The sequence below is a fragment of the Balaenoptera borealis genome (assembly GCF_965194805.1).
Source record: "Balaenoptera borealis genome assembly, chromosome: 10".
NCBI lineage: Eukaryota > Metazoa > Chordata > Mammalia > Artiodactyla > Balaenopteridae > Balaenoptera > Balaenoptera borealis.
The window spans coordinates 91,370,031-91,378,539 of NC_138874.1; positions in this window are offsets into that span (position 1 = coordinate 91,370,031).

Below are 8,509 nucleotides of genomic sequence, written 5' to 3' on the forward strand. Positions count from 1 at the left end.
GAGCAGGGCACAGTCTGCAGAACAGGACAGGGGTGTGTGTGTGTTCACATGTGTGTATCTGTCTGCAGAAGTGTGGGCCTGAGCCAGGTGTTGGTGTACATCTGTTGGATGAGTGTCATTGTCATTCCCAGAAGGCTCTTCTCTCCTGTCTCCTAAATCCTCACTCCCAAATAGGCCAAGGACAGGAGTGGCCTGGAGACAGGAGGACAGCTGAGGAGGAGGAGGCCAGCTTCACCTCTGCACTGCGCTTGAGCAGGGTGGAGGGAGCAGCAGGACCGGGCTCGTTGGCTAGAGGGACAGCAAGGGGTCAAACCCTACCCCACCCACCTGGATGCTCCCCCGCCTCATCTACAAGGCCCGTTTGAGGCTCTGGGAAGATTTCTGTGAGTCGGACCACAGGTACCCAGGACTCGCCGGGCCCTGGCAGCCCTTCTCAGAGCTGGACTCAGGAGAAACTCCTACCCAGGCTGTGCAGGCCCCAGTCCCCAGTCAGCCCGTGACACACCATACAGCCCACCCTGGGGTTCAGACCACCAATGCTGCTTTGGTCCCCACGTGACTTACTCAGGTAGACATAGGATTCCTCTGCCTTTGTGAAAGCAACAGAGTTGCCAGTGTCACATTAGCCCCATTCCCGAGGCCCATGGCTCCGTATTTTGAGGGAGGTGTGCATGGGAGTGGGTACAGAGATGAAAAGGGTCCAAGGGGATGGGTTTGGGGCAGCTGGAAGAAGAACAGGCAGAAAATGAGCTCAGAAGGCCTGAAGGGGAGAGAAACATGAAAGTTCTAGTGGGCTGAACAGGTTGGGGCTGAGAAGAGGTAAATGGCTCAGGACAGAGGTCCAGCCGTGCCCTTGAGGGGGGCCGGGGGGCAGAGGATGGGAGGAGTCTAGAGTTCACCAGAGTCCAGGTGGCTATCAGCACAGCTAGCCCCACCCCTGCCCCTAAAATCTGAAATGGTCCCCAAGATCCACTCACACTGGTACCCTAGGGACTGAGGAGGGAGCTTGCTCAGCTGGGGACTTGTGCTCAGAGAGTCCCTTGGAGGAGAGATGCTCTGTGTCAGAGTAGCAGAAGAGACCCAAGCTGGTGGTTGTCCTTATGTGACCAGAGCCTTAAGTTTCCACTCTAAATGAGGGAGTAGGACCGTATGCTCTGCCAGGTTTCCTCCAACTCAGACTGTGCTAATGGGACTCTCATTATGCAGCCAGATCTTAGGGCTGTACTCACTTGGTGGCTGCCTCTGGCCTCCACTTTCCCAGCAAAGGCTAAGACACAGTGTCCCGGGGTGCCCCTCGGACCCTGGAGGCCCATCCTCTAGCCCATGAGGACCCTAACTTTTTACTCTCCTTTCCTGCCCCATGTCCAACCTTTCAGAGTCTAGAAAGGTAGATACCTTGCTGTTTGCTCTGGAATCTGACCTCAGGAGCAGGCCATCCCCTGCCTCTGGCCTCTGCCCTCTCTCCTAGGACCCTCAGTGCGTCTTCCACTGGGAGTGGTTTCCAACCTGTGCAGAGACCAGCCTAGCCAGGAGAAGATGTAAAAAATATTTTCTCTGCTCTGGCCCTAGGAGACCATACCCTGCTTCTCCTCGGAGTGGGATCAGAACAGATTAGGGATGGAAGGGTGGGGCCTGCTCTCCCCTGACACCATACTCTCCCAATTTTCAAAGCTGCTTGGCTCCGTGGATGACTGGAACCAGTTGCAGGTAATATCCCTGTCAGGGCATAGCTACACTCATCCATTACCTGCCGGAATCTCACCCACTGCCCTCTCAAGGGGACTGGCTCAGGCATGTGTTTGACCCTTGACAAGGACAAGCTGGAAAGGCCAGGGGCATTTTTTGCTTCCTCTCTTTTCAGTGATGACTGTGGGTTCCTTAAGGTTAAGAACCAAGTCTTATTCATTTTTGTGTCTCCAAGGCCCAACTCGGTGTTCAGCACACAGTAATTGGTCAATACAAAGGTAGAACAAATGAATGAATGAGAGAGTGGGGAAGGAATTACCCCTTTTCTCTGTCGACGGAAATGGGGAGGAGGTTGTATTTATTAACTGATATGTCTATCACCAAGGGGTCTACTTGTCATGGCAAAGGGTGACTGCTTCTTTCCCTCCCACTTGGCCACCTCCCTGAGTCACTTCACAATCCATTTCCCCAGTATCTGGGGAGGAAAGATGTCACTTTAATGAGCATTTAGGCTGTCCTCAAAGTGTAGGTGGCCTTGCTCACATGTCTTGGAGCCACCGACCCATCCTCTTTGCAGACAGGCAGTAAATCAATCCATTTTGCCTTGGGCAGAGCCCTATGCCAGGCAATGGGGAGGGGTCTGGCCTCAAAATATACAAAACAAGGATCTAGTTCCCTCCTTCCTACCTCAAACCCTCTGGTAAATGTCATTCAGATCTAGAGATTGAAGTTCCATTCCTTTTGGATATATGATCAGATCAAGAGTTGCACTTTGGGATCAGAACTCAATCCAGATTCACATCCTTTCTATCCCCATGAATCCCATGTGACTGGAGGGGTTGTCTACTTGCAGAAAACCTGGGTACCTGTGGATCCCTGGGAGGGTAAGAGGGTAACTGGAGTGACTGTAGCCAGAGTGCACAGGTGGCGAGAGGTGAGAGCTCCTGCTGCCTCTGACATGGCCACCACCATTACTAATACCAGAGGAGACCCCTCTCCCCAAATGCTTCAGACCCAAGATCTCTGTGTCCATGGAATAGGTGTGGGATGTCCAGGGTCTTCATCTACAGCAAGCTTTTCATAGAAGAGCAGTGTTCCTGTTATTTCTGGGGTCAACCAGAGAACTATATGAGGACAATGGTCTTATTGTGCTCTCCATTGGACAAACCAGGGAGAGCAAAGAGCTTATCCCCTCCCCCCAACCTTTTCTCTTTCCTCTGATTTTTTCTATATACCAGGTTTCTCTGTTGGTACATCCTGCCAGGAAATACCTTTTCTCAGCTTCCTCTGGGCTTGGGAGTCACCAAACCAGCCTTCAGGGACCAACTCTACAAATCCAGCCTGTTTTCACTCAGCAAAAATCCAAGAAAAGGTATTGGCAAGATGTTGGTCCCCTGAGAGCATGGCAATGCCAAACTCCCCAGGCCTAGCCAGAAGACCGCTGTAACTGATGGCAGAATGCCCAGGGTTAAGTGGCCATGAGTTAGAGATAAACCAAGGGACCAAAAGTCAGAGAATCCAAGCAGGCAGAAAGGGATAGCAGGTTTCAATGGACAGGGCAGGGCAGGCAAGAGTCCAGAATCTGAAAAGTCAAATAGAGCAATGAGAACTTGACCCTGAGGCAAGAATGGTTGAGTGAGGGGGATGCTGGGGCACAATGGGTACAAGAGGTTATTTTGACCAGGTGGAAAGTTGGGGTACACTCTGTGGATTTCTAGATAGGAAAAGGAGAGCCTGGGGGTGACCTTACAAGAAGAGGTGAAGGAGATGCTGGAGGTTCTCATACTTATTGTGGTGATGGTGGCAGTGGTTGTCAGTGAGGTTGAGGATTATAGTGGTTGTATGATTATGGTAATAGCAGGAATGTGGTGATGAGTGGTCATAATGTTGTTATTATGATTTGTTAATGATCACTGCCATGGTGATAAAGGGAGTAAGTGATGGTAATTATTGTCATGGTGAAGGAAGTGGTAATATTGAAGCTCACAGTAACAGGAGCAATCATTTGGGGGATGATGGTAGTTATCAGTGGTGATGGTGACAATAATTATGGTCACAAGTGAAGAAGGCTGTGACAACACTAAGGATGTTGAATTGTTGTCTAGATGAGAGAGTTGGTAGCAAGGATTACATTGGTAAATATGAACTCTTCATGTGGTACTGTTCTTTCCTTAATCCCTGTAAGCGTATGAGGTAAGCCTGACCCTGTAGGCAAGCTCAGGAGGGACACGGCCCAGGGTCTCCCTGAGCCGGGAGGGAGAACCCCCTTCTCCTAATGCCTCTCTAATCAGACCTGCACTGTCTTTCCTGTTCCACTGTGTTCTGATTACAAAGTAGAGGTTGGAGGGTAACCCACATTCCACCGTTCCCTTCCCTTTCTCCATCTTCCTAGGGGTCTACTTGTTTCCTAAGATAGCCCTTCTCCAGGGTCCAATATAGAAAGTAAGGCATAGAGGTTTTTCCTTGTGGGCTGGAGCCAAAGCGTGATGGGTGTGCCAGACATCTGGCTGGAAATGGGATAACTGCCAAAAGGCACTCCTTGCAGCAGTAGGAGCAGTGGTTACTGTAGCTGCTGTATTTGACTCAGGGCTGGTCCTCAGTCCCTAACTGGTTCGGCCTCTGGCAGCTCCCTTGGACCTGTACTGGCCAATCCTGTCGCTACTACCGTGTGTGGCTGTTGAGCACTTGAAAGGCAGCTAGTCAGATTGAGATGGGAGTGTAAATACACATTGGATTTTGAAAACTTAGTATGAGAAAAAGAATGGAAACTATCTCTTTAATAATTGTTTCTATTGATCACATGTTGAAATAACATTTTGGAAATACTGGGTTAAATAAAAGATAATATTTATTTCACCTGTTTCTTTTAATTTTTTACATGTGTCTACTAGAAATTTTTAAATAACATACATGGTTCACATTGTGTTGGACAGTGCTGCCTTAGATCCTTTGCTTTTCCTTTGTTCAGGGAAGCAAAAGGAAAGAAACGAAGCAAATTACAAGATAACAGTGGGTTAGGCACATAATGAGTTTGTCTCTCTCTCTCCCATAAAGTCTAAGCAGAAGCACTCCAGAGCAGATATGGCAGCTCCATCCCAAGTGTCAAGGCGCCCCAGTCCCCTCCTTTATTATTGCTTCACCATCCTCAACACATAGCTTCCATCTTGAGCTCTAAGATGGATGCTCTAGTTCCCATGTCCATTTCACACCCAGTGAAAAGGGGAGAAGAGGATGTGGAGGGTCAGCTCCTTCTTTTTAAGGGCAGAGCCCAGAAGGTATAACATTACTTCTGCTTGCATCTCATTGGCCAGAATCTAGTTAACTGGACACACCTAGCTGCAAGGGAGTCTGGGGAATGTAGTCCTAAACTGGGTGGCTAGGTTCCAGCTAAAACTTGAGGGTTTTATTATTTTTAAAAGAGGAGAGTGGATATTGGAGGACCACCAGCAGTCTCTGCTACACCCAGAGTAGGGTCATACTCCCAGGTTCACACATTCTACAGGTCTGAGGAGTGGCTAGTACCACTGAACTAGAGCCTTGGGCAGCAGGAGAGTGGAGCAGATAACTTCCAAGAAAAACCTGCTCCTTTTAAAGAAATACTTTTAATAAAGGCAGCCCAAGTCCCAGCATATTGCCAGATGTTCCTTGGTCAGAAAGGTTTTAAAAGAGGGAAGAAAGAGGACAGTTTGACAAGAATGAGAAAGAGGGAGAGGGCGTACTCTGTGTGGCTGACAATGATTATTTGAATTCTTTCTTTTTTTTTTTAATTTATTTTAATTTATTTATGGCTGTGTTGGGTCTTTGTTTCTGTGCGAGGACTTTCTCTAGTTGTGGCAAGCGGGGGCCACTCTTCACTGCTGTGCACGGGCCTCTCACCATCGCGGCCCCTCTTGTTGCGGAGCACGGGCTCCAGACGTGCAGGCTCAGTAATTGCGGCTCACGGGCCCAGTTGCTCCACGGCATGTGGGATCTTCCCAGACCAGGGCACGAACCCGTGTCCCCTGCATTGGCAGGCAGATTCTCAACCACTGCGCCACCAGGGAAGCCCGATTATTTGAATTCTAAGCTCTCTTGCCTGGGACAAGAGAGCATATTTATACTCAAGGTCTTCACTGGTCATACGACATAGGAACAATGGTTGCAAACATTTGTTAAGGTGGTTCTGTTTATTCAAAGCCTGCTCGTCTGCCTTCTTTCCTTCCACCTATGACCAGTTCCACCTCTATCAGATGCAGGGCTGGCAGGGAGGTAGACACAGGAGATACACAAGACCTGTGTTTAAGGGAGTGGTCTGAATGGGGAGTCAGAGAACAACCAAGGACCACTGTCCAAACAACCAAGGAGTGAGCAAAGGCTAGGATGGGACACTGGGCATGGCTTTGACTTTCTCTTTTATCCAAGTCTTCTCCGTAAAAAGATACTCAAGAAAAGTAAACTAGGTGTCCAGGAAGGTAGGATCTAGGTCTCTCCTGGCAACTGATGTAGTCCTGTTGCTTGGCATGTAGTAAGGTTTTGATAAGCATGGTGTTACATGGATGAACGCTGGGGTTCAGTTTAGTCTGGAGTCAGGTTCAGAGTTGAGCTGTGAGGAGAGCCTGGGAGGATATTTGGGTTTTGAGGTTGGGGACTCCACAGCTGCCCCCTACCCTGGACACATACTTATCTTTCTCAGTGGCCCTGTCTCTGGCCTTGCAATGCCATCCTTCCCAGGATCTTCCCTTTGTGACTATTGAACTGATGGCTGAAGCTCAGCGTAGGCTGCTCACTGGGAACTGGACATGTTGGGCAGAGAGACGGGGCTGGTGTGGGAAGTTCCTAGGAGGCCTGCTCTGCTTCAGAACCCACCTCCCTGGCAGACCTACCTTTGTTCTCGGCCTTAGACAGGGCTTCCATGACTGCTGCTTCCTCTGTGCCGCTACCTTCTCACTCAGCAAGGGTCAGATAAGGAGACCACAGTCAGCTCTAGGAGAAGGCCTGGCTGGATGGAGGGGCCCATACTCTGGACTTCCCCCTCCTCCCGTACATCTTGGTGTCAAATACATTTTATTTCCTCACGTCTGGGGACTCAGGGGCTTCCCCTCCAGGATTACTTCCTCCTCTGGTTTGTTTTCCAGCTGGAGACTCTAGGAGCCCCACGGCAGGGGGGCAGCTTCTCTGCTGTGGCCCAGGAGGCTTCAAAGGGCCCAGAGTGGAATGCCAGCTGGGGAGACTGCTGGCCTGGGAGGAGGGGCCCAAGGGAAGGGGCTCTGGATGGGGGCCCCCACTCATTTTCAAATCCCCCCACCACTGAGGGGCTGTATCTATGGGCAGAAGGTAACTTCAAAGGTTGGGGATGGAGGACTCCTGCCACCCCCTCCCCTGGGGCTCAGAGAGGGGCAGGAAACACCCCTCCCCCCATGATGGATTAGGTGCCTAAGAGCCATGGCGAGCTCATGGCTGGGGAGACCTTCTCCCTTTTCATGGGGCTCAGATTTCACGATTTTGGGAGGGAGGAGGGGGTGAAATAATTAGTAATTTGTGATTAAGTCTTTTCATGGATATTTTGTTTCTTTGTTCTGTGATGTCGCCCGGAGCCATCTAAAAAATGACTTAATGACAAAAAAAAATAATTGCTCTTTGTAACTAATGACTGTGTCAGAACTTAGAAATCACCAAAGCCTCAGAAAGTAGAAACCGAGACAGAGACAGGGCTGGGGGTGCCGTCCTCCAAGGAATCCGATCAGCTATCGTAAAGCGGCCAAGGATCTGTTTGTAGCCGGGCGTCCCCCTTCTCTCAAGCTGGCCAGCACACCACACTCACCCTCAGCTCAAGGGCTTCAGGCCTAGGATCCCCCAGGAGCCTCTGCTCCTGGGTCCAGAGGAACAAGCAGGATGCCTGACGTCAGCTTAGACTGTCCCAGCTGGCCTAGCCTTGGAGTCACTCCCTCCTCCATAAAACCCTCTAGGAGGGACGCCCCCTGGTGGGAGATGGAGAGGTAGTCGTGCCCTCTCCCCTCCACCCCAGCAGCCCAGATGGAGCCCCACCATGGCCCTGGGATTCTGGACTCAGGTCTTGTCTTTGGGATGGATATATGCTAACCGACAGCTCTTCCTTGGGCTGGGGCCCTGCAGAGCTCCGGCCACCTGAGCAGGGATGTGCCAGGGTCTAAGCCCCAAGGACTCAGCTCAGCTTCCTTCTGCCGCCCCCAGCCGCCTCCCGCGGCCTCTGGGGAGTGGGCTGGAGACGGGGAATTGCTCACGCAGCAGATTCCGCTCCTGTTCCCTTCCCGGCCCTCGCTCCAATCTCTCCCAGGGGAAATGCTGGGGGGGAGAAACCCGTTAACTTGTGCCTTCTATTTGGTTTTCCTCTGGTTATTGTTTAAAATGCAGAGATTATGAGGTCAAACTCTCCCAGCCAATATTTTTCTAATGAAAAATGTAGTAAGGCACGACTGAGTAATCTAATCTATAAGTTAAGCGTTCCACACAGCAGCGATTTTCACCGACAGAACTTCAATAAATCTTGTTTTGAGAAAAATGATATGAGGCTGATGTTCTATTTTTGTCAATTTGAATGGACTCCCCTGCGCCCCACCCCCAGTCCCCAGAAACACTGCATTGCACCCAGCCAATCTCCTTCCCTCCCCCAGAGCTGGCTGGATGAAAAGGGGGACGGGAATGATCGGCTGAGAGGCTTGAGTTCTGGTCCAGCCAGGCTCCAGGGGTCTGGGGCCAGAAGCATCTGCTTCAGCCCACCTGGCCTCTGTGGCTCTCCTCCTGGTGAGGGGGTTGGTGAAGGGGCTGGGGGTCTTGAAGGAAGAGGTAGCCCCCAGTCTAGGAGATT